Source organism: Microcaecilia unicolor, chromosome 1 (assembly GCF_901765095.1).
Source record: "Microcaecilia unicolor chromosome 1, aMicUni1.1, whole genome shotgun sequence".
In the NCBI taxonomy this organism is placed as follows: Eukaryota; Metazoa; Chordata; class Amphibia; order Gymnophiona; family Siphonopidae; genus Microcaecilia; species Microcaecilia unicolor.
The window spans coordinates 307028095-307054490 of NC_044031.1; positions in this window are offsets into that span (position 1 = coordinate 307028095).

Genomic DNA, 26396 nt, shown 5'->3' on the forward strand with positions numbered 1-26396 from the left:
GGCAAAGAGTTCCATTTGGAGGAGGTGCGATAAGTGAACAGGGAGTTAACTTGAACGTATTTTTAGATTATTAATTTGAGGGAGCAAGCTGTCACAAAGTCTTGCAGAAGCTGGGATGTTGCAAAACTTCCCAGAAGGACATGCAAAGAACTGCAGGCCTCTCCAGCCTCGGTTACGGTCAGTGTTCATGACTACACAATAAGAGCAGGGGAAAATGGGATTCATGGAAGAGTAGCAAGATGAAAATTGTTACTATCCAAAATTAACATAAGTACACTTCTCCTATTTATAAACACACACCTGGTGATCCTCAAGCCTTTTGGCATAATGTTCTATGGACAGATGAACCAACAGTGGAATTTTTTTTTGTATGTGTAGACATCACAGAGCCTGTTAGTCTAGTGAAAAACAAACAGTATTCCACAGTAAGAACGTCATACCAACAATCAAATATTGTGATGGTAGTGTAATGGTGTGGGGATGCTTTGGCTCAGGACCTGAAAAAATTGTCACTGAAAGAACCATGAATTCTGCAGTGTACCATAAAAAGCTAATGTCTCATCTGTCTAAGCTGAAGCATAATTGAGTTTGCAGTGGTGCAAAACACAAAAGCAAGTCTGCATCGGACTGTCTGAAGAGGAAAAAAATTAGTTTTGGATTTATGAATGTGTCTGAATTAAAGCAGTTCTGGAAAAAAGTGTGGGTAAAGATTCTTCAACAATGATGCAAAAGAAATTACAGGAAGTGTTTGGTTGCATAAGTTTAGGGGCAGTTATTTTTTCACGTTGGTGATAAGGGTATTGGATAACTTTGTTCCCTGAATAAATGAAGTAATTTAAAAATGTGTTCAGGTTTCCTTTGGGGCTCATTTTTAAATCATGTAGATTTACAAAGTTCCATAGGTTACTATTTGGGCTCATTTTCAAAAGAGAAACGTCCAAAAAGTGACATAAATCTGCACTTGGATGTTTTTCTCATAAAAACCTCCAAATTGGTATTTTCAAAACCAATTTTTAGACGTTTTTCTATGAAGTCTGTCACAAGTGCGTTCGGATCACAAGGGGGCATGTTAAGGGTGGGATTTGGGCGTTCCTAACACTTAGAGGTTTTTCAGCCATAATGGAACAGAACAAAACCGTCCAAGACTAACACTAAGACGTTTTGAGCTAGACCTGTTTTTATAACGAATATGGCATAAAAAGGTGCCCTAAATGACCAGATGACCAATGGAGGGAATCAGGGGTGACTTCTCCTTACTCCCCCAGTGGTCACTAACTCCCCACCTCCCAAAAAATGTGATTAAAAAACATTACTTGCCAACCTCAGATGTTGTACTCAAGTCCATTAGAACAGTATGCAGGTCCCTGGAATAGTCTAGTGTACTGCAGACAGGTAGACCCAGGCCCATACCTTTCCCTACCTGTTACAGTTGTGGAGGAAACTGTGAGCCCTCCAAAACTCACCAGAAACCCACTGTGCCCACATATAGATGCCCCTTCACCTGTAAGGACTATGGTAGTGGTATACAGTTGGGGGTAGTGGGTTTTGGGGGGCTCAGCAGATAAGATAAGGGAGCAATGGTGAGCTGTGTACCTGGGTGCATTTTATGAAGTCCACTGCAGTGACCCCTAGGGTGCCCTATTGCTTTCTTGGGATGTCAGGGGGACCAGTCTACTAAAAATGTAGCTCCTCCTACATCCCAATGGCTTGATTTTGTGCGTTTTGCACTTGGACGTTTTTTGTTTGAAAATGGACCAAAAAAAACAAAAACATCCAAATCACAAAACCTTGTATTTTTTAAAACAAAAGATAGACATTTTTATTTTTTGAAAATGACCTTCTTTACTATTCAGATTTTGGACGTTTTTGCAAAACGTCCAAAGTCGAACTTAGATGTCATATCGAAAATGCCCCTCCACGTAACTTTGTAAGTCTAAATGCTTTGAAAATATTCCTCATGTCTAATACAGTATTACATTTTCATTAAAGGTCAGAACCCATTCAGTTTGATTATATATAGATACATTTATAGTGATATATAGATGTGTGAAATCAGGAAGGGAGGGGGAACTTTCACATCAGTGTATATAAATTAGTTTGCTAAATCAAGCCTACTTGACCAGAAAATACAATTTAGTCCCAAAGATCTTACTACTTTTTCTTTTTCTAGTTCTACATTACATTTAGTACAACCGACTGCCAATGAATTTGCCAGCTATTTTCTGAGAAGAGTCTTCTGTCATGGCAGCCTTTGCTTGTTGACCAACAATCTTCTGATTATTTTCTACCTTTGACCTTAGAAATTGATAGTGGTGATCCAGTGGCTCTGTTTGAGGAAGATGTGAAACCATTGCTTCATAGCTATTCTACCTAAAACACAATGTGAAGTAGTTGGCCTTTTTCTGTTAGCCCTCCCCAAGAAATAGTTATTGGATAGTATTTTGTGAATTGCATTTTTAAGTTCTAGTTTTTTGCTATATGTGGGAAGCATTGTTTTAACACCAATCCCTAAGTCTGAGGGTTCAGATGTGACAGAAGGATCAACTGCAAGCAGATAACAAGTATTCCTTTTTTCACTAAACTTACTGAGTCTTTAGTTAAGTAGCCACTATCTAGTAGTCATTTGGATGACTGTTTTCACCCCTCAGTTTCGATTTAGGATTCTACTTCACATTTTTGCAGCCTTTGACAGTTGTCAACTCCCCTCTTTTTTGAAAGCTTAGTGAGATAGGACTAACGAGTGATACAAGTTTTTTCTTAATAGAAAATACTGTGTGATGAAAAACGGGGAACAGTCATTTATCTGGCAATCATGTGGCATCCCTCAGGGCTTTCCACTCTCGCCAGTATTGTTTTAACATTTTTATGAGCAGTTTGGGCTCATACTGGTCCAGCCAAATTTGACTGAAACATTGACAAGGAGATCAAATTACATTGACTAATAAAAATTGGTCACTTTCTCATTTGTTAAAACTGAATACAAACAAAACAGAAGTTATGTGGTTTAATAGTCCTCAAAGGGGGGAATAACTCCCTATCTCCTTAAGCCAGAGTGATTCTTTACCAGTGGAGTAAGTCCAAGAGGTAATGCTGGACTCTTCAAAGATTTTATTTAAAGCTCAGACAACTTAGGATTGTTCATTGGTGATCACTTTGCTGATACAGAACTCGATACTATCCCAGATTATCGTATTTCAGTTTACTCTGGTATCTATCAAACTATGTAAATTCTTGCAAAGCATAGCAACCAAAATTTTAGATCAGAGAGATACAACAGGATTTCTCCTCTAGCTTCCTGTTCAGGCATGCATAAAATTCAAACTGGCCTGACTAGTTTTTTTTTTTTTTTTTTTAACCTTATATGGATTGGCTCCTGCCTAGTTAACTAAATTGGTAACTACTTCATCTTCCAATCAGTTTTCGTATGTTAAATTGCAATTTGCTAAATTTTCATGTATCTAAGAACATATGTTATATGAGAATTATGAATGGTTCTTTTTTTTTTTCTTTCTAAGCAGCTTGCAGTTGGAATGGGCTGTCTCTCTTTGTTAAGCAACCATCTTCAAATTTTAAAAGCATTTAAAACTTTTTAGTACTGCAAAATGAATGCTAACATAAGCTAAAAAAAAAAAAAATATTAAAACGCCTTATATTGACTCAGGTTTCAACCCAGTCATTGGGACACACCAAGGCAGCCTGGTTTTCAAGATATTCACAATGAATATGCATGAGATAAATTTGCATGTACTGCTGGGTGTTTCCCCGAGGACTGGATTGAGAACCTCTACTTCAACAATTGTTTTCTTGTGTTTACTGCTTTTGGAACTATTGCAGGGATAAGTGGGTTATAAATGCTTGAGATGAGATGAGGACAGAGGTGGGCAACCACAGTCCTTGTGAACCACAACCCAGTCAGATTTTCAATATTTCCACAATGAATATGCATGAGATATATCTGCATACAGTGGAAGTAGTACATGCAAATACATTTCATGCATGTTCATTGTGGAAGTATTGAAAACCCGACTGGGTTGTGGCCCACAGACTATGGTTGCCCACCCCTGGATTAGGAGTAGAGTTGCATGGGGTCAGAAATTTCACCCATACCTGCTAAGATCCGTTCCATCACTATCCATCCCCTTCAATAGCCTCATCCCCACCAATACGCACGAGTCAGCGCTATTACTTAGTCTTGCAGCCCTTCATTTCCTCCTGATCCCAGCAGCCTCATGTGGTTTTTTGGCCCTTATATTCACTATTCAACCAATGAGTGTTCGAAGCCTCAGGTGTTCCGGCTGCCTCTTGGTGCATTCCAAGTTTCATTCTGATGTTTGCCAGAGATTTTGATTATTCTTGGAATCCCACATAAACTTATTCCATCTCTGTGCAAAGATTCTCATGATCCTCTTTCCTATGCAGTTCTCTAATTAGGAGGATACGGCCTGATGTGCAGCCATTTGCTGTGTGATTGTGGGTGGGTGACCAGAAAAGGACCAAGTTGAGCTACCACATCTGTGGTACCAATGCCAAATTCCATATTGTGCAGAATTTCTCCAAGAATAATACTTGGTCAGCATGTTGTCATTCTGATAACGCATAGAGATTTTGGTTACTCGTAAGTTAATGCTCCTTCCTTTGATACTTTATTAACTTCAACCAGCTTGGGCAGCTAACCAAACTGTCCACCGTACATACTGTTCTGATTTTACCCTATTTGTGGTGATAACATTAGATGTCTGTAGTATTTTGGTAAATTTTATAATTCAAGGCCCTACCATCTGTCCTGAAATACATTGAATGTAGCCATCTTAAGGGATAGGTTGTTCTTGCATGACACTTGATTATGGACCTGCTTCAAGCTCTAAGATCAATATTAGAAACTCTGCCTGCCAAATGGCTGTTAATATCTCTGGACCTTGATAGACGCACACTCTTATTCTCATTCAGGAGGAACACCAATGATTTTTCTTTGTTTTGATATTCTAGGGCATATTCATTTTTGTGCTTTTTCAGTTTAACCACAGTACTGAGAAATTTCTCCAAGGTAATATTCATACTGGCAGTTGCCTTACTCAAAGGCAGTGTGTTGGTACATCCCTTTCTAGATGACTGGTTGATCAGAGCAGAATCATACAGGGAGAGTGAGGAAGCTACAAGTTGTGGTTTACATTTTGTAGGAGTTAGGATGATTGTCAAATCACCCAAGAGCAAGCTGATTCCATTGCTGTTGAGTGTCTGAATGCACTCCCAAAATACTCTCATCAGGAAAGAATATTTGTAAATCAACAAAAAAGCAAAGAATCTGTGGATCTAGATCAGGAACATACTCGGTACATTGAAGCTGAAGGCTTGGAACTATCTTCAGGTTTGGGGATCTGCCTCTCCTGGAGCTGGTACTTGTGTGCCAGAGCCTATATTCACCCATTACATAGCTCTGTTCCATAGTTTTCCCTAACTCAGGAAATGCCTAGCCACCTACCTGCAGTTACCCCATGCCTATGTAGAGGGTCTATCCCCAGCACAGCTTAGGTCTGCCTGCACTTGCCGCTCATGCTGTACACTAGCACCCTCCCACCAACTGGGTCACAACCACCTCTGGGCGAGTCTCCAACTCAAATTATCCCCAGTGATTTCTAGGTTACTGGAGCCACACTCCCAGTGTTCCCACAGTTCCCAGAAGGCACTCACAGACCCAACACACAAACCACCAGGATTCTTTATCAGTTCAGACAAACAAATGTTTATTCTCTTAAATATTGAATAGTGGAACAAAATAGTGCAGTTGGCAAACAATAATGGGTAACTGAAATATGGATCAATTATAACACTAACTAAACCCTTGCATACTTCCTAGAAAGTACCTGGGGAGATCAGGACATATCTGTTCACAAGGCTTCAGCAAAGAGAGCTCCTCCCGGATTGAAACAGAACCAAAAGCCAGCATCTGCTGGGTAATTTCAAACTTGAGGCCAATCAGAGCCCAGAAAAGTCAAGTTTCAAATAAAAACTGGTTACATCACTACAGGAACTTCCTATTGTCTGTGTGCCAACTAAAAGAAAGAAAAGTCAGTTCTCTGCAACAGCTTTAAGCATAAACATGCACCATCTGCTGGCCAAACAGGAGAAATACACTTCAGACATATTTAAGACAGGAAAATATCCAATACATTTTACAGGATTAAAACACACAGTTTCTTCACATCTCCCATGGAAGGAAAGGGAAACCTATTGTAGTGGCTACAATCTGCCAGTGTAGAGTAATGTATGAATCTGGAATGAGAAGCCAGCCTGAGGGACTGTAGGAAGGAACATTGGGGTGAAGTGGCCCACAGTCGCTGGTCAGTGGAGGCTGCGACAGCAGCTTGGTTGATCAACCACAGAGTGAGAGCTATACATTAAGCTCTACAGGTCTCCCACCCTCTAGTAAAGGTGATGTCAGACAATGTGATAGCAGTGTGAATAAAGGGGGAACCAAGAGTCAGCACTTGGTGGAATGCTGATCATGCTCACAAGTTGGGCATAATAGTTTCTGCTAGATCTAATAGCACGTGGCAGGAGTGGAAAATGTCCAGACAGTCTTCCTAAGCAGAAACATGTTGGACCCAGGAGAATGGAATCTAGCAGAGGAGGTCTTCATTTATTTTGTCAAGCATTAGGGATGGCCAGGCATGGATCTCATGCCAGCAGAGGTGAACAGGAAGTTCTCTGAGGACAAGCAGGCTGCTTGTTCTCACTGATGGGTCGACGTCCACGGCGGCCCAGGAACGTCAATTTTTCACAGCAAAAATAGACAAAGTTTTGCCAGAGCTTTCTGGAATGTGGGGTGTGCACATTGCACGGCCGTCTTTCTGGCTGTCGCGCAAGAGTCCCCACTCAGTTACCTTTTTTCCCCCAGTGAAGAGAGGCAGTGTTTTTCTAGTCTTCTGAGCCCTTGGAAAGAGCCTTTGGCCGTTTTTTCGGAGATTTTCTCTTTAATTTTCTCTTTATTTTCCTTACCTTGCCTTTAAAAAGAAAAAAAAAGTCCTTTACCTCTTCTAATTTTTTGCCCTTTCTAAGTTTCCTTTCGTTTCCGCCGCGGTTTCTCTTTTTTGTGCTCTCCTTTTTGGCACAATAGTGAACTTTGATCTCGCCGCTGCTATTTTTCCGTCCATGACATTGAGGACTCCCAGCAGCTTCAAGAAGTGTACTCTGTGCAACCGGTCGATCTCGGGTACCAACCCCCACGCCTGGTGTCTTCAGTGCCTTGGGCCTGCCCATTGCCCAGACGCATGGAAGTTGTGTCTTAGCTTGAAAAAGCGGACACAGGCGTCGAGACAAGCTCTTCGAGACCGACTTTTCGGCGCTTCGACTGGTTCCTCAGCGTCGACATCGGCACCGGGGATGGCATCAACTTCAGGAGCGCAGGTAATGGCTGTCCAGAGACCACAGCACGCTGGGAGCAGTAAGCCGTCGAGTGGGTCTCCACCTGTCTCGAAGGCTTCTGCTGTACAGGCCCCACGGGACCGACCACTCTCAGACCCGACCCCGAGGAGGCGTGTGGATTCCACGTCTTCATCAGTACCAAGGAGTGCCAATGACGTGCATCAAGCGAAGGCAAAGAAGCATCGTCATTGGTCTCCCTCCAAGCACGGTACCGAGAGCTCCGGGGCATCGAAGGATTCGGCACCCGTGAAGTGCTGATGCCGGGAGGAACGCTTACCCTCCATACAAGAGGTGTCGGTCTTTGGACAGCCCAGTACCGCCTCCTCGACCTCCACAGATTCTGACGCCGGTTCCTGCACCATCCCCGCAGCCTTGCTCGACAGCGACTCTAGACGAGCGCATCCGAGCCATTCTTCCAAGTCTTTTGGAGGGGTTGCTGCGTCAGTCTGCTCCGGTACCGGGGGTGCTTGCGCCCCCCTCGTACAGTTGGTGGAAGCGGCAGCTGGCTCTATGCCTGTGGTGAGGTCTTCGACACCGGTGCCGCTTGCTGTTGTGAGGCCCTATTGACCTTCTTTGTTGGAGTGAGCTTGGCTGCTAGGGATACCCCATCAGTGAGAACAAGCAGCCTGCTTGTCCCTGGAGAAAGCGAAGATACATACCTGTAGCAGGTGTTCTCCAAGGACAGCAGGCTGATCTCACAAACCCGCCCACCTCCCCTTTGGAGTTGTTCTTCTCCTTGGTTTATTGCTTTTGATATAACTGAGCGGGGACTCTCGCACGACGGGCGCACCAGAAAGCTGTGGCAAAACTTTGTCTATTTTTGCTGTGAAAAATTGCTGTTCCTGGGCCGCCATGGACGCCAACCCATCAGTGAAACAATCAGCCTGCTGTCCTCGGAGAACACCTGCTAAAGGGTATGTATCTTCACTTTTCCTGAATTCTTCAGTTGCAGGAAGGAACACCTGTTGTTCCACCATGGCCCTTACTGGGCAGGATCATTCAAGAGATAGAGAGCCATTGGGGGGATGGTCATGCTGGTGGGTACTGGTATGGTAATCTTGTGAGATTAGCAGTGGAAAACCCTCTAGTGTTGCCAGTCCAAATGCAGGATCCATCCCTGTTACATCATCACTCTTTCTGGAACTCAAGTAGCTGTCAGCTTCTTTGGCTTACATCAGGGTCTGGTGGATTTTCAAAGGTGTGGTGCCAGAAAAGCAGATAGTGCCATTGCAGTCATTGGAGATTTAGGGGGTCTTTTACTAACTTAGCTGGAGTTATCTGCAGCAGAGCCCATGTTATTCCTATGGACCCTGCTGCAGATAACTCGAGCTAAGCGTTAGTAAAAGACCCCCTTAGGTTATTTATTTATTTATTTATTTTGGAAGATGAGCAACAACAGTTCGACTCTTGCCTCCCTGAAAATGCAGATAGTGGCCATGGCATGCCACAGAGGTTTTCATACAGGGCAGAATTTTTGCAACTCTTCCAAATGTGGTGTATTTTCTGAAGGGAGTTAAGTTCTTGAGGCCTTGTAGGTATCTGATAGTACTGCCATGGGATGTGAAGTTTGTTTTCCTGATTTTGGTTCAGGTATCCTTTGAGCCCCTTAAAGAAGCCTCTGAAGGATGTCACTTTGAAGACATTGTTTCGAGTAGCTATTTGTCTGGCTAGGAAAATTTCAAAACTGCAGGCCTTATCTTAAGAACCTTTTCTGATATTTCATGGGAAAAGATGATTCAACCAGTACATTGATTCCATACTAATTAGGCTATCTTGTTTCCACTGTTTTGGGAAACAGAAGAAGATGAAGACACATGGAGTCTACATCATCAGTTGGATATGAGGTAGACATTGTGCTATTATCTAAAGAGGACTGAAGAATTTAGATCAATTAGGTCCTTTTAGGTGACTGTATATGGTTTTGGGTCATCAGGTACCCCCCATCCTAAAAGAACATTCTGCCAGGGGTCAAGCTTTGGGCAAAGCATGGGAGATTTGTTGGGCAGTCATATGTTTGTCATTGCATTCCTTTATGTGACCCCGTTAACTAGCTGTGTAGGCTTGTCAGGACACAACATTTTGACTGCAGGGATAATTGCCCGCTTCACTTGGCAGATACTGATTTGGTACTTGCTCTATGTATGGACTGGCCAGGAGGGATAATGAGGAAAGGGAAATTAGATAATGCCTGCTAAATAGCTTTCCTTGTCCCTGTAGACCAGTCTAGAATTTCCGTATTTAGGTATGGAGTTTTGAAGGACAGAACTTTTTTACTTGGAGTTAGAGGTGTTGGCCTCACTAATCTGTTGTCTTCCATCTGCAATATAGCTATAAAGGTAGTGGTTTATTTGTCGGTTCAAAAGGGGGGTCTTAATTAGTCATTACTATTATATGGAAATACTCACTGGCTGTGGGCTATACAGGATATTTAGTGATGTCATGAAGCCAGTGGTTCTCAGTTTCCATCTGCTGATAAAAGTACATATACCTATGTATTTTGGACTAATCTGGAAGGACTACGGGAAACAAAATTAGCAGGTAAGATCAAGTTTCTACATGTGTCCTGGCCTAAAGGCTTCATTAAAATCTTTTCAGCTATCAAGTTCATTGCCTTTTCTAGCCAAAGTCATGGAGAATATGGTGCTTATGCAATGCCAGGGTTTCATTGATCAACAAAGAGTGGAGAAACAGGATCCGCTACGTGGATAAAAATAGAAGAACAGCAAAAAAGTAGCGAGATCAACATGACACTCCCAAGACACCGTGGGTACAAGTAATAAAATGTTTTATTAACTGAGAATTAAAAAAGACACGGAGCCGTGTTTCGGCGAAAAACGCCTGCTTGAGGAGTCTACAAGTCAAGAGAGGTACCGTATTTTTCGGACTATAAGACGCACTTTTTTCCCCCAAAATTTGGGAGGAAAATGGGGGGTGCGTCTTATAGTCCGAAGGTAGCGGTTTTTGACCTCCGTTTTGTACTTACAGGATTCCGTGTTCCCTGGTGGTCTAGTGACGTCGGGGCAGGAAAGAGCCCCCTCTTTCCTGCCCATCGCGCTGCTCTCCCTGCTTCTCAATGGTTTCCGGCGGTCTCGGCGATATTCTCGGCGGCCATTTTGAATATCGCAGAGACCGTCGGAAACCATTGAGAAGCAGGGAGAGCAGCGCGATGGGCAGGAAAGAGGGGGCTCTTTCCTGCCCCGACGTCACTAGACCACCAGGGAACACGGAATCCTGTAAGTACAAAACGGAGGTCAAAAATTCGGACAAGACGCACCGGAGCACCTAGGTTTTAGAGGAGGGAAAGAGGAAAATTTTTTTTTCCTCTTTCCCTCCTCTAAAACCTAGGTGCGTCTTATGGTCCGGTGCGTCTTATAGTCCGAAAAATACGGTATATAATTATAATACATTCAAATAAATAGAACCTAGAACAGTCATATAAATAGCAGTACTCAAAAATGTATGAAACTTAGAACAATCGTATAAATGGTAATGACTGATAAAACAACAAGGGCTTTTTTTTTTTTAATGGAGACATAAAAACCATGTATTGAAAAGATAAACATCCAAAGAAACTGTAAATCACATGAGAATAATAAGATGAAATTAAAGAAACTCTAAATCAGACCATGAAATAAATAACAGTATAAAATTGTAAAAAATGGAATGAGACTACAGTTCTGTTCATCCTTTTGCCGGATTAAGGCTAATAATTATAGGAGATATCAGGTATGGATAATATATGAAAATAAATGCAGATCTGTTTGTTGCAGGGGTGTAGCCATGGGCGGGCCCAGGCCCAGCCACTTTCCCTCCAGGCCCGCCCACCCAACATCCTTTTCTGCTGTCGCTTCCTTTTCTCCCACGGCTCTGGGTACGGCCATCCGGGAGGCAGCGTTCAGTGTTGCCTACCTGCCCTGAAATAATTCTCCCCAGGCTCCGCTGCATCGGTCCCTGCATTCTCTTTCATCCGTCGCGCAGCGCTGCCATTCTCACAGGCAGCCCTGCACTCCTCTGCCGCATCCATCTGGCCCTACGTAAACAGGAAGTGCATAGAGAGGGCTTCTGGACATGGGAGGGAGAGGAGGAAGGGGATTGGAGAGCTTCTGGACATGGGAGGGAGTGTAGGAAGGGGCTGGTGATCTGCTGGACAAGGGAGGAAGAGGGAGAAGGGGCTGGAGGGAAGGGTCAGAGCTGCTGGACATGTGAGGGAGAGGAGAATGCTGAAGAGGAAGCCATACCACTTTCCAAAGTAATATACTGAACAAACAAAGCTGCCCAAAGGCATCTGCTCTACAAAAATGAGAAAATAAAGGACAGGTGAAACAGTGTGATGGACTAGATATGCGTTAAGTTATAAGTGTACATTAAACATGTTCAGCTTGGAATACATAAACACCCAGAGTGAGAAAAAAAAAACAGATAAAGAAAAAGCAAAACTGGCACATGCCTGCCTTTTTTTAACCAGCAGTAACAGGAAGATTTCATTCATATTTCATTTTGTAGACACATTTTATTCTGTCTCTCTCTCTCTCTCTTTTTTTTTTTTTTATGTGTATGCCCTCGGGTAGCATCACTTGTACAGGTTTTTCAAGGTTCTTTTATTGATGGTCTTTGGAGCATTTTTACCCGTGCTGGCGATTTGATTTTTATTTATGTATCAGTTTACCTGACAGTTGTGTTTCTATCCGGCTTAGTTACCCAGCATTGGTGGTATTAGTGATTGTACTAACTTACCCCATTGTTTTACCCATTGTTTTATTTTTTATTTATTATTTTTTATACTGTCTCAATGCTTTTTTTATGCACCTGTGCCAGTTTTGCTTTTTCTTTATCTGTTTTTTTTCCTCACTCGTTGGGAAGTAGATGCCATAAGTTTGTCCAACTGTTGGAATGCATCCATGAATTTAAAGCATTATGTACTTTGTCAGGTCTGCAAACAGAAGATCTGTCAAGGTAAGGATCAATTGGAAAATTGAAGTCTCCTCCAATGATAGTGGTTTGAAAGAGTATAGGTACCAGAGGTGTTTATATGATGAAATAAGGTGGTCAATATTTGCAGCATAAACGTTGCTTAAGATGAGAAGTTTGCTGTCCAGGGTGCCCTCTAGTCAAGACCATCTGCCTTCTGTATCGTGTGTATTGGGGATGCTAGTTGGAAGGGAAAGGATATTTTGATGTGTAATGATGCCATTTTTTGGCTGTTTGCAGGGCTAACAAAACGCTGGTCAAACCAATTACCAGGTAGTTTAGATCCTTCTTGTAAGTCCAAGTGGGTTTCTTGGAGAAAAGAAATGTCAGTCCATTTTTTTTTTTCATATAAAGGAGGCTATTTTTTCATTTAATAGGATTGGAAATCCCTTTCTCCGAGGACAAGCAGGCTGCTTGTTCTCACTGATGGGTGATGTCCACGGCAGCCCCTCCAATCGGAATCTTCACTAGCAAAAGCCTTTGCTAGCCCTCGCGCGCCGATGCGCACCGCGCATGCACGGCCGTCTTCCCGCCCGAAACCGGCTTGTGCCGGCCAGTCTTCTTTTCTCCGCGCTCGGTACGGTTGTATTTTGCCGTTCGTGCCCCGAAAAGTCGACCTCGCGCGTCGTTTTCGACTCGTTTCTGTGAGAAACTGTTCAAATTGTTTCGGAAAGACCTCTTTTGGTTTTTTCCCTTCCTGTACTTCGAGTTTTTTCTGCCCCGGTAAGTTTTCTTTCATCGTCGGGGTAGGCCTTATTTAGGCCCCGGTCGAAATTTCCTTCTCGCTATTTTTCTGGTGCCAATTTTCGCCATTTCGACTTTTGATCTCGCCGGCGTGATTTTTCCGCCCATGACATTGAAGCCTTCCAGCGGCTTCAAGAAGTGCGCCCGGGTAATCTCGCTCACTGACAGGCATGCGTCGTGTCTTCAGTGTCTGGGGGCTGGGCACCGCCCTCAGGCCTGTAGTCTGTGTTCCCTTTTACAAAAGCGGACTCAGGTAGCGAGGTTAGCCCAGTGGAACATTTTGTTCTCGGGCTCTTCGTCGGCATCGGCACCCGGGGTATCGAGTGCATCGACGTCTTCAGCGTCCAGACCTTCATCCTCGGCTGCCAGTGCATCGAGGCGTCGGCCCTCTGCATCGGCGCTGAGACATCGGACGACTGTATCGACGTCGGTGGTACCGGGACCTCGTCTGCTGATGTCGTCGGACGGTGGTGCTTCGTCTGGAGTGCAGGTGAGGGCTGTCCATTCCCCTGCTGGTGGCGGTGAGCCTTCGGGTGGGTCTCCCCCTACCCTGAGGGCTCATGCGGTACAGCCCCCCCGAGACCGACCTCCCTCGGTCTCGGCCCCGAGGAAGCGACGGCTGGATTCTACGTCCTCCTCGTCGGTGCCGGGAAGCTCCGGTGACATGCTTCGTTCCAAGAAGTCGAAGAAGCATCGTCATCGGTCTCCTTCCCGGGTCGGCACCGAGAGCTCTGGGTCGCCAAGGGAGTCGGCACCCAGCAGGCATCGGCACCGAGAGGACCGCTCACCCTCTGTTCAGGAGGTGTCGATGCGCTCCACTCTGGACAGCCCGGAACAGCCTCCACGCCCGGAACAGGTTCTGACGTCGACGCCTGCATCGACCTCCATGCCTTTCTCTGCAGCTGCTCTAAACGAGAGCCTCCGGGCCGTTCTCCCAGAGATTCTGGAAGAGCTGTTGCGCCCTACCCCTCCGGTACCGGCAGTGCTTGCGCCACCGGTACCGTCGAGCGTGGCACCGGCTGGCCCATCGCCCGAGGTGAGGTCCCCGGCGTCGGTGCCGCATGCGGTACCGGCTGCCGCCGCCTCCCAGGAAGGCTCCCCGACTACGTCGGTGGAGGGAGCTTCGCCGATGCGGGCGAGGGAGTCTACCTCTCGACGCCCCCATCGTGGACGTGGCTCCACAGAGTCGAGTCGGGCGAGGTTGCAGACACAGGTTCGTGAACTTGTGTCTGACACCGAGGGTGAGGCCTCGTGGGAAGACGAAGGAGACATCAGATATTTCTCTGACGAGGAGTCTGAGGGTCTTCCTTCTGATCCCACTCCCTCTCCTGAAAGACAGCTTTCTCCTCCCGAGAGTCTGTCTTTCGCTTCCTTTGTCCGGGAGATGTCTAAGGCCATCCCCTTCCCGGTGGTTGTGGAGGACGAGCCCAGGGCTGAAATGTTTGAGCTCCTGGACTATCCTTCTCCACCTAAGGAAGCGTCCACTGTACCCATGCACCATGTCCTAAAAAAGACATTGCTGGCGAACTGGACCAAGCCTTTAACTAACCCCCACATTCCCAAGAAGATCGAGTCCCAGTACCGGATCCATGGGGACCCAGAGCTGATGCGCACTCAGTTGCCTCATGACTCTGGAGTTGTGGATTTGGCCCTAAAGAAGGCCAAGAGTTCTAGGGAGCATGCTTCGGCGCCCCCGGGCAAGGACTCTAGAACCTTGGACTCCTTTGGGAGGAAGGCCTACCATTCTTCTATGCTCGTGGCCAAAATTCAGTCTTACCAGCTCTACACGAGCATACACATGCGGAACAATGTGCGGCAGTTGGCGGGCTTGGTTGATGCGCTCCCCCCTGAGCAAGCCAAGCCATTTCAGGAGGTGGTCAGGCAGCTGAAGGCGTGCAGACAATTCCTGGCCAGAGGGGTGTATGACACCTTTGATGTTGCGTCCAGGGCCGCTGCTCAAGGTGTGGTGATGCGCAGGCTCTCATGGCTGCGTGCCTCCGACCTGGAGAATAGAATCCAGCAGCGGATTGCGGACTCGCCTTGCCGTGCGGATAATATTTTTGGAGAGAAAGTCGAACAGGTGGTAGAGCAGCTCCACCAGCGGGACACCGCATTCGACAAGTTCTCCCGCCGGCAGCCTTCAGCCTCTACCTCTACAGGTAGAAGATTTTTTGGGGGAAGGAAGACTGTTCCCTACTCTTCTGGCAAGCGTAGGTACAATCCTCCTTCTCGACAGCCTGCGGCCCAGGCTAAGCCCCAGCGCGCTCGCTCTCGTCAGCAGCGTGCGCCTCAGCAAGGCCCCTCGGCTCCCCAGCAAAAGCAAGGGGCGAGCTTTTGACTGGCTCCAGCAGAGCATAGCCGACATCCAAGTGTCAGTGCCGGGCGACCTGCCAGTCGGAGGGAGGTTGAAAGCTTTTCACCAAAGGTGGCCTCTCATAACCTCCGATCAGTGGGTTCTCCAAATAGTCCGGCTAGGATACACCCTCAATTTGGCCTCAAAACCTCCAAATTGTCCACCGGGAGCTCAGTCTTACAGCTTCCAGCACAAGCAGGTACTTGCAGAGGAACTCTCCGCCCTTCTCAGCGCCAATGCGGTCGAGCCCGTGCCATCCGGGCAAGAAGGGCTGGGATTCTATTCCAGGTACTTCCTTGTGGAAAAGAAAACAGGGGGGATGCGTCCCATCCTAGACCTAAGGGCCCTGAACAAATATCTGGTCAAGGAAAAGTTCAGCATGCTTTCCCTGGGCACCCTTCTTCCCATGATTCAGGAAAACGATTGGCTATGCTCTCTGGACTTGAAGGATGCCTATACACACATCCCGATACTGCCAGCTCACAGACAGTATCTGCGATTTCAGCTGGGCACACGTCACTTCCAGTACTGTGTGCTACCCTTTGGGCTCGCCTCTGCGCCCAGGGTGTTCACAAAGTGCTTGGCTGTAGTAGCAGCAGCACTTCGCAGGCTGGGGGTGCACGTGTTCCCATATCTCGACGATTGGCTGGTGAAGAACATATCCGAGGCAGGAGCCCTGCAGTCCATGCAGATGACTATTCGCCTCCTGGAGCTACTGGGGTTTGTGATAAATTATCCAAAGTCCCATCTTCTCCCAGTGCAGAGACTCGAATTCATAGGAGCTCTGCTGGATTCTCGGACGGCTCGTGCCTATCTCCCAGAGACGAGAGCCAACAACTTGTTGTCCCTCGTCTCGCGGGTGCGAGCGTCCCAGCAGATCACAGCTCGGCAGATGTTGAGATTGCTGGGCCACATGGCCTCTACAGTTCATGTGACTCCCATGGCCCGCCTTCACATGAGATCTGCTCAATGGACCCTAGCTTCCCAGTGGTTTCAGGCTGCTGGGGATCTAGAAGACGTGATCCACCTGTCCACGAGTTTTCTCAAATCCCTGTATTGGTGGACGATTTGGTCCAATTTGACTCTGGGACGTCCTTTCCAAATTCCTCAGCCACAAAAAGTGCTGACCATGGATGCGTCTCTCCTGGGATGGGGAGCTCATGTCGATGGGCTTCACACCCAAGGAAGCTGGTCCCTCCAGGAACGAGATCTGCAGATCAATCTTCTGGAGTTACGAGCGATCTGGAACGCTCTGAAGGCTTTCAGAGATTGGCTGTCCCACCAAATTATCCAAATTCAGACAGACAACCAGGTTGCCATGTATTACGTCAACAAGCAGGGGGGCACCGGATCTCGCCCCCTGTGTCAGGAAGCTGTCAGCATGTGGCTCTGGGCTCGCCATCACGGCATGGTGCTCCAAGCCACATATCTGGCAGGCGTAAACAACAGTCTGGCCGACAGGTTGAGCAGGATTATGCAACCTCACGAGTGGTCGCTCAATTCCCGAGTGGTGCGCCAGATCTTCCAAGCGTGGGGCACCCCCTTGGTGAATCTCTTCGCATCTCGAGCCAACCACAAAGTCCCTCAGTTCTGTTCCAGACTTCAGGCCCACGGCAGACTGGCATCGGATGCCTTCCTCCTGGATTGGGGGGAGGGTCTGCTGTATGCTTATCCTCCCATACCTCTGGTGGGGAAGACTTTGTTGAAACTCAAGCAAGACCGAGGCACCATGATTCTGATTGCTCCCTTTTGGCCGCGTCAGATCTGGTTCCCTCTTCTTCTGGAGTTGTCCTCCGAAGAACCGTGGAGATTGGAGTGTTTTCCGACCCTCATCACACAGGACGAAGGGGCGCTTCTGCATCCCAGCCTCCGGTCCCTGGCTCTCACGGCCTGGATGTTGAGAGTGTAGACTTTGCCTCTTTGGGTCTGTCAGAGGGTGTCTCCCGCATCTTGCTTGCTTCCAGAAAAGATTCCACTAAGAGGAGTTACTTCTTTCTATGGAGGAGGTTTGTCGTCTGGTGTGACAACAAGGCCCTAGATCCTCGCTCTTGTCCTACACAGACCCTGCTTGAATACCTTCTGCACTTGTCTGAGTCTGGTCTCAAGACCAACTCTGTAAGGGTTCACCTTAGTGCAATCAGTGCATACCATTACCATGTGGAAGGTAAGCCGATCTCAGGACAGCCTTTAGTTGTTCGCTTCATGAGAGGTTTGCTTTTGTCAAAGCCCCCTGTCAAGCCTCCTACAGTGTCATGGGATCTCAATGTCGTTCTCACCCAGCTGATGAAACCTCCTTTTGAGCCACTGAATTCCTGCCATCTGAAGTACTTGACCTGGAAGGTCATTTTCTTGGTGGCAGTTACTTCAGCTCGTAGAGTCAGTGAGCTTCAGGCCCTGGTAGCCCAGGCCCCTTACACAAAATTTCATCATAACAGAGTACTCCTCCGCACTCACCCTAAGTTCTTGCCAAAGGTTGTGTCGGAGTTCCATCTGAACCAGTCAATCGTCTTGCCAACATTCTTTCCCCGTCCTCATTCCTGCCCTGCTGAACGTCAGCTGCACACATTGGACTGCAAGAGAGCATTGGCCTTCTATCTGGAGCGGACACAGCCCAACAGACAGTCCGCCCAATTGTTTGTTTCTTTTGATCCCAATAGGAGGGGAGTGGCTGTGGTGAAACGCACCATATCCAATTGGCTAGCAGATTGCATTTCCTTCACTTACGCCCAGGCTGGGCTGACTCTTGAGGGTCATGTCACGGCTCATAATGTTAGAGCCATGGCTGCGTCGGTAGCCCACTTGAAGTCAGCCTCTATTGAAGAAATTTGCAAAGCTGCGACGTGGTCATCTGTCCACACATTCACATCTCATTACTGCCTGCAGCAGGATACCCGACGCGACATTCGGTTCGGGCAGTCAGTTCTTCAGAACCTGTTTGGGCTTTAGGATCCAACTCCACCCCCCGAGGGCCCTGTTTGTTCTGTTCCAGGCTGCACTCTCAGTTAGTTGGTAAATTTTTTAGGTCAATCTCAGTTATGTCCTCGCCGTTGCGAGGCCCAATTGACCATGTTTGTTGTTTGGAGTGAGCCTGGGGGCTAGGGATACCCCATCAGTGAGAACAAGCAGCCTGCTTGTCCTCGGAGAAAGCGAATGCTACATACTTGTAGAAGGTATTCTCCGAGGACAGCAGGCTGATTGTTCTCACAATCCCGCCCGCCTCCCCTTTGGAGTTGTGTCTTCCCTTGTCTTTGTCTTGCTACATATGAGACTGGCCGGCACAAGCTGGTTTCCGGCGGGAAGACGGCCGCGCATGCGCAGTGCGCATCGGCGCGCGAGGGCTAGCAAAGGCTTTTGCTAGTGAAGATTCCGATTGGAGGGGCTGCCGTGGACGTCACCCATCAGTGAGAACAATCAGCCTGCTGTCCTCGGAGAATACCTTCTACAGGTATGTAGCATTCGCTTTAGTGTTGAGAGGTGATCTGTATCTTAGTCATTGTGATATTTTAAAGACCGGTATTGAAACAAGCAGGTCATCCATCGTTTCCGTGTGCATTGTAGAAATAGTGTGAGCAGTGAGAAGTGTGAAATAGGCTCTGAATAGTACAGCAAAAAAATATTGGAAAATAACAAGAAAGAAAAGTACAAAATAAAAAGTAATAGTGGCATCGGAGCATGTACGTCCAGGATTAATGCATGAAAGGGCTAAGGCAGGCATTTTATGCGATGATTTATAGTGAAGTATAGCAGGTTATATCTAAGTTGAAATAACAATAGAGAGCTTGCAGAGAAGAAAAAAAATGCTTTTAACATGCTTTCAAGAAGCGCTAGGAGTGTGAGCTGCAAGAAATTTTTGTAATTCACTCAGATCAGAATAATGTTTGGTATCCTGAAATGTGACACGCATGGTGGCAGGATAGAATAATCCATACTGGGCACCCAATGATTTTAATTTGGGGCGTATTTCCAGAAAAAGTTTCCTCTTCATGGCGGTGGGTTTAGAAAAATCCGGAACTAGCAGGATTTTTGTGTCAGCATACATTAATGTCTATTTCAAGCATGAAGCTGTTAAGAGACTTCATCTGATCGTGTCTTAAAAATTTTATAAATATTGGACAAGGGTAATTCTTTCCAGGAACAGGCCGGGACGCAACGCGATGGGCCCTTTCAATATCAAGGGGGCCCTTTCAATATTGGGGGGAAGAGCTGCGATGTTTACAAGAAAGGTTTATAAAAAAAAAAGTGATCGTGTTCTTACCCTCAGCATTTTCAGTGATTCCAAGGATCTTCAATGTCTTTTTGCAGCGATTTCTATTTTGTTAAGCTTACGCTGCGTTGCCGTTTGCATTTCGTCATGAGGAGCCATGCGTTCTTCAAGAAATTCCAGTCTGGCATTGAATTGTTTAGAAATCAATGAAAGTTCCATTTTAATATCAGAAGCTGTTTGTAGATTCTGCTGTATTAGTATATGAAGGGGTTTAAGGTCATCAGCAATTGATTTTTTTTTTTTTTCTTTTTTCAAGATTTTTTTTATTGATTTTAGTACAATGTAAATAGTACATAACATTAACCAAAAGAAATAAAGATACATTATGGAGATATATAATGGATTATAGTGTGCCAAGGAATTATATAATTATAGTTATAATAGTAATCTAAGATAGGTAGTTATCATTTATGTAGTTTCATTTGTAATGGAATCAAGATAGGAAGCAATTGGAGACCATACAGTATTTGTTTTAATTATTGATCCTGTGAATGTGGCGGAAGCCAATTCTAGCTTGTGGTACATTAGAACAGATTGCCACCAGAAATGTTCATTTAACACTGAAGAGGTTTTCCAATTATTTAGAATCATACGTTGTGCTATAGTAACTAATATGTCAAACAATTTGTAATTATTGGGAGACAACGTGAATTCTGGAGAACAGGATTTCAAAATTATTAATGAAGAAGTTAGTGGAATATCTGAATCAAATATTTTACTAATGATGGTCCATATTGCTTTCCAAAATTTTTGTATATGAGGGCAATCAAATAACATGTGCAGTAATGTTCCACATGTTCCATTACAATGCCAGCATAGGTTTGTGGGGGTTAGACGTGCAGAGTGTAATTTCCTCGGTGTCCACTCAGATCTATGGTAGAGGAAATACATTGATTGTAATATGTTAGCAGATGGTAATGGTTTGATGAGAGAGAGCCATAGTTTATCTTTAATGTGTTCAGGAACTAATATATGTATGTCATTCTCCCAAGTTTGTATTAGCGTGTTGTGTTTTTTATAGATGGAAGACAAGAATAGTTTGTATAATGCGGATGCTAAATGTCCTGTGTGAAGTAGAGTCTCACAAAGTTGGAATATTGTGGGAGTTGAAGGAGAAGGAATTTTCTTTTTTTTACTAAATGATTTTATACATTGTGATATTTGTAGCCATATTTGTAGGTCATCAGCAATTGAGTCTGCTTTGTCATACGGCAAAGGAGATTGTAAGGCCTTTTCCAACGTTGATGGTTTGGTCTTGTTCCGCTTTGAAATGGAATGCATGGAAAAAGAGCCTTCATTTCTGTTTGATGTTGAAAGCCATTATACTAAAATGACAGAATTATGAGCTTTAGTCTGCTATAACTGTTTAAATAAGAAGTCAGCATGAGAAAATGCCCAAAGCATCCATGCTGGAGAACATCACATGACAACCCCCCCCCCCCCCCCCCCCCCAAGCGGCTTGTTTTTGTGTGTTTTTCCTCTTGGACCTTTTTTTCCCCCTCGAAAATGATCCTAAAAGACAGACACACTGAGGACAAAAATGTTTAGCAAATAGCCATTTTCTAAACAAAAAAGTTAGGCATTTTTCTGGGTTGAAAATGGCCATGTTCACTACTGGATTTTTGGATGCTTTTCACAAAATGTCCAAAAGCAGATTTAGATGCCATATTGAAAATGCCCCTCTAAATGACTTGGTGGAATTACAATCAATATAGTCATGTAAGTAAAGCTTTATGTTTGTTCATGGATTGACTACATATTCAGCTTGTAAGGCATAGGGGTGATGCATACAATGACTGCAGCTATGATGTCCTGATAAACTTTGAGATGGTTCAACACTGTGACTATTACTTTGAGTTAAAATGTCGCCCAAACTTCTGCCATGTTTGTAAGCAAATCTCGTTTTTTACGCAAACTCCAGATGGCATCTAAGGACATCCAAGTTTTTACAGGTAATCTTTCATATGCCAAAGACTTGAGATGAGAAAGGTAATATACACACAGGGCTAGATTCTATGTATAGCGTCTAAAAAAAATCAGCGCTGAAAGATACCTGAGTAAGCAATATTCTATAAGTCATGCTTAAAGTTTGGTGCGGTTTATAGAATACACACTTAAGTGGAGTCTCGCATGTGAATTTAGGTGCGGCCATTTTTGGATCACATATAAAATTTTAGGCACGGATCCCACACTTAAGTTTACATGCATTGGGTCTCAATTAAATCTAATTGGTGCCAATAATTGTTAAAAAGCCAATTATTGGCACTAATTGGCTTGTTCTATTAAATTGCATGTGCAAATCGGGAACGTGCCTACATTTGCATGCATAATTTTTGGCAACCTTTATAGAATCAGGATGACAATGTCTGTATTCTGATTCTGTTGAGAAGAAGAATTCAAAATCCATTCTCCCTGTGCAACAGAAGCCCATTTAAATGCTTTCTTCAAAAGTGCCTTCAGATAACCGCGCTCCAAGAACTGGTGCATCATAGAGCATTCTTGAAGCTTGACTTCATCACCAGAGGAACATAATGGTTTTAATAGCAAAAATTGTCCCAAGGGCATACTATCACACAAGTATTTTGGATGATGACTTTTATAATGACATAAAGAGTTCCGATCAGTGGGCTTTCTAAAAGTTGTGGCTGAAAATTGCCCAGCCTGATATTGATCGTGAATGTCCAAAAAACTTGCAGTTGTATGCCCAATGGATGGAGTAAATATATTTGAGTCACAAGTATTCAAATACTGTGAGAACTATTGCAAGGAGCCTAAATCCCCTTGCTAAAATAGATAAATATTGTCAATGAATCTCTTCCAGAAAAATATGTGAGAATTATGGATTGGTGAATATAGAAACTGTTGTTCAAAATTCTTCATATAAAAACAGGCAATGGTAGGTATATCATTAAGACTTTGAATTAAGTGCATCAAATCTCATAAATAAGATGCAATTTTCAAAACAAAAGGTTTCAAGTAATAGTCCAAATATTGCAACAAAAAAAAAGTTCAGAAGGGACCCTCGGACAGACATTATGGGGGCAATATCAATAACAAATTTTGGGTAAAAAAAATAAATATACAGTACAGATGGATATTGACGATATAGATATATTCCTTATATGAGAGAACCCCATTTTCCTCTGCATTTCAGTCTGAAATTCATCCTTAGGATCCCCAGTCAGCTGCTGATAATATCGGACATCCAAAAGTTGTCTGTTACATAGGCTTCCTTGTCCTTCCTTCTGATGAAGTCTTGTTGCTGAAACAGTTCCATGTTGAGGGAGCTGCTACACTGTTACTGTATACTGAACTTTCACTTGGAATACTTCATGGTATCGGCAACTGATCCTGCACTGTTAAAGTGAGAAGAAACATCTGCAAGTTTAAGATAAGTGCACTCGTGACTTTATTATTAATGGAATTTTTTGATAAAGCTGAAACATTTGAGTGCAGTGATGGCTTGATAGGGATTTACCTTAGTGCAAATGGTACTTTTAACAATGCTTTTAATGACCTTGAAGAACAAAGGTGAGTAACTACTGTCCTCAAGGCTTCAACCCAATCAGGTTTTCAAGATTTCCATAATATACATGAGATTAACCCCTCCGAAGGGACACCACCTTGTAAGTGGTGGAGGGGCTTCCGTGTTTCAATGACTCAGAGGGCTATGCTGAAGGGTTACCCATATCAGACAGGCCTCTGAGGAGAAACCAGACAAAGAGTGTCCCAAATTAAGGAGAGGGGAAAGATGGTGACCTGAAGCTCGTACACTCAACGGCCCAGCTGTCCTCTGAAGTTCAGTTTTTGTTCACTTGAAATTTCCTCTCTGCATCGCAGTTGTCTTAACAGAGGAAGGGGACAATGGGGGGTCAGCCGCCGATGACCAGCGTTTTGTCCCCTGTGCAGCAAGTGTGGGACCGCTGTGTGACGAGCTGCCCATAGATGACTGTGTTGATGAGTCCTTTGATTAGCGCCGACGAAGGAGCGTCGATGCTCTTGGACCTGGAAACAACTTCATCGCTCAAAAATCATTTAACCACCATGCCCAAAGGAGTGGAGGAGTGAGTCAGGAGTGTATGCTGAAACGGAAGTCGTTTACAGCTGAACCTGTGTCGGCAGTGCTACTCCTAAACCCTTAAGAGTTATCAGCTTGGAGTTTTTGGCTCCCGTGGAGGTTGCATTGAATGTCATCTGGAGGTTGCTCCAGGACCTGACGGTGGTAGAGAATGACTTTGCTTCAGATAGTCTTGTTAATGAGCCTCATGGATAATCTAATCGAATCCTTTGAGAATATACAGCAAATGAAGTTCTACTGAAGTAGGAAACGGTTAAGATTTGAAAATGATAAAAGACCAGAAAAATTTGAACAAAATTAATATTGTTACAGATGATTAATATCGAGATTGTTGTTTTCCCAGAGTTCCGGGTATGACTCCTAATGTTTTTTTTCCTCTGAAATGATTCCTCTTAATATATTAATTCAAAAGGAGTGAAGCCTGTGAAACTGGGATTACTTTAATCAGCGGGAATTGGATTGGAGATTCAAGGGTTTGTATTGTTAAACAATTTCTGGTTTTAAAAGGGGGAAAAAATGAAATCAGGTGTATTACTTTCACTAATATTGGACAATAAGTATGTTTCCAATGAAATTGATGGACTATGCACCGTTATGGTCTTGAAGAAACCAACCAGATGATCAATGTGGAATAATGATTTAGATAAATAATAACTGGGGATAATCGGGTTAATACCACGTTTTCTTTGTTTGCTGTTGTTTAAATTGATCTCCTTGTCTTGTTTCATGCGCCCTATTTATTTTGTGGTCTAAGAAAGAGAAAGATTGTATAAAATCCATTTATCTTGTTGAGATTGTTTTCTTCTAATATTGTTTTAATGTACAATCATCTCTGTTTTACTGTTTTGCAAGTGATCCTTGTAAAATGAAAAAATTATAAATAAATGATTAAAAAAAAAAAAAAAAATATACATGAGATTAATTTGCATGTACTGCTTCCACTGTGTGTAAATATATCTCAGGCATATTCATTGTGGAAATCTTGAACATCCAACTGTGTTGTGACCCTCAAAGACTGTGGTTTCTCATCCATGTTGTAGAAGGTACACCCTTCTCTTTATAGCCTTTAGCAGTTCACTTTATACAGGGCTTGCTCTTATTGAAGCCCTCATCCTGTTTCCAACAGTGGCCAATCTAGGTTACAAGTACCTTTCAAGATCCCAAAACAGTACAATATATTTTATGCTGCTTATCCTAGAAATAAGCCGTGGATTTTCGCCAAGTCCATCTTAATAATGTCTTATGGACTTTTCTATTATGAAGTTATCCAAACCTTTTTAAACCCCCACTTATCTAAATGCTTTTACTATATTCTCTGGCAACGAATTACAGAGTTTAATTACACATTGAGTGAAGAAATATTTTCTTCAATTTGTCTTAAATTTACTACTTTGTAGCTTAATTGCATGCCCCCTTGTCCTAGTATTTTTGGAAACAGTAAACAAGCGATTCACATCTACCCATTCCATTCTACTCATTATTTTATAGACCTCTATCATATCTCCCCTCAGCCATCTTTTCTCCAAGCTGAGGAGCCCTAGCTACTTTAGTCATTCCTCATAGTGAAGTCGTCCTATCCCATTTATCATTTTTGTCACCCTTCTCTGTACCTTTTCTAATTCCACTATATCTTTTTTGAGATACGGTGACCAGAATTGCACACAATATTTGATGTGCTGCAGCAATACAAAGGCATTATAACGTCCTCATTTGTTTTCCATTCTTTTCCTAGTAATACCTAATATTCTGTTTGCATTCTTAGCTGCCGCAGCACACTGAGCACAGGGTTTCAACATGTCATCAACGATGGCACCTAGATCACTTCCTGGTCAGTGACTCCTAATGTGGAACCTTGCATCACATAGCTATAGTTTGGGTTCCTCTTTCCCACATGCATCACTTTGCACTTGCTCACATTAAACGTCTTCTTTCATTTGGATGCCCAGTCTTGTAAGGTCCTCTTGTAATTTTTCACAATCTCTTGCAATTTAACAACGAATAACTTTGTGTCGTCAGTAAATTTAATTACCTCACTAATTACTCCCATCACTACATCATTTATAAATATGTAAAAAAGCAGCAGTCCTAGCACAGACCCGTGTGGAACCCCACTCTCTAGACTTCTCCATTGAGAAGTCTGACCATTTAACCCTACTCTCAACAATCTTTTAACCAGTTTTTAATCCACAATAAAACACTACCTCCTATTTCATGACTTTCCAATTTCCCATGGAGTCCTTCATGAGGTGCTTTGACAAATGCTTTTTGAAAATCCAGATACACAATATCAACAGACTCACCTTTATCCACATGTTCGTTCACCCCTTCAAAGAAATGTGGTAGATTGGTGAGGCAAGATTTACCTTCATTAAATCCATGTTGGCTTTGTCTCAATAGTCCATGCTTTTGAATATGCTCTGTAATTTTGTTCTTTATAATTGTCTCTACCATTTTGCTTGGCATTGACATCAGGCTCACCAGTCTATAATTTCCCGGATCACCTTTGGAACCTTTTTTAAAAATTGGCATTACATTAGCCAGCCTCCAATCTTCTGGTACCATGCTTG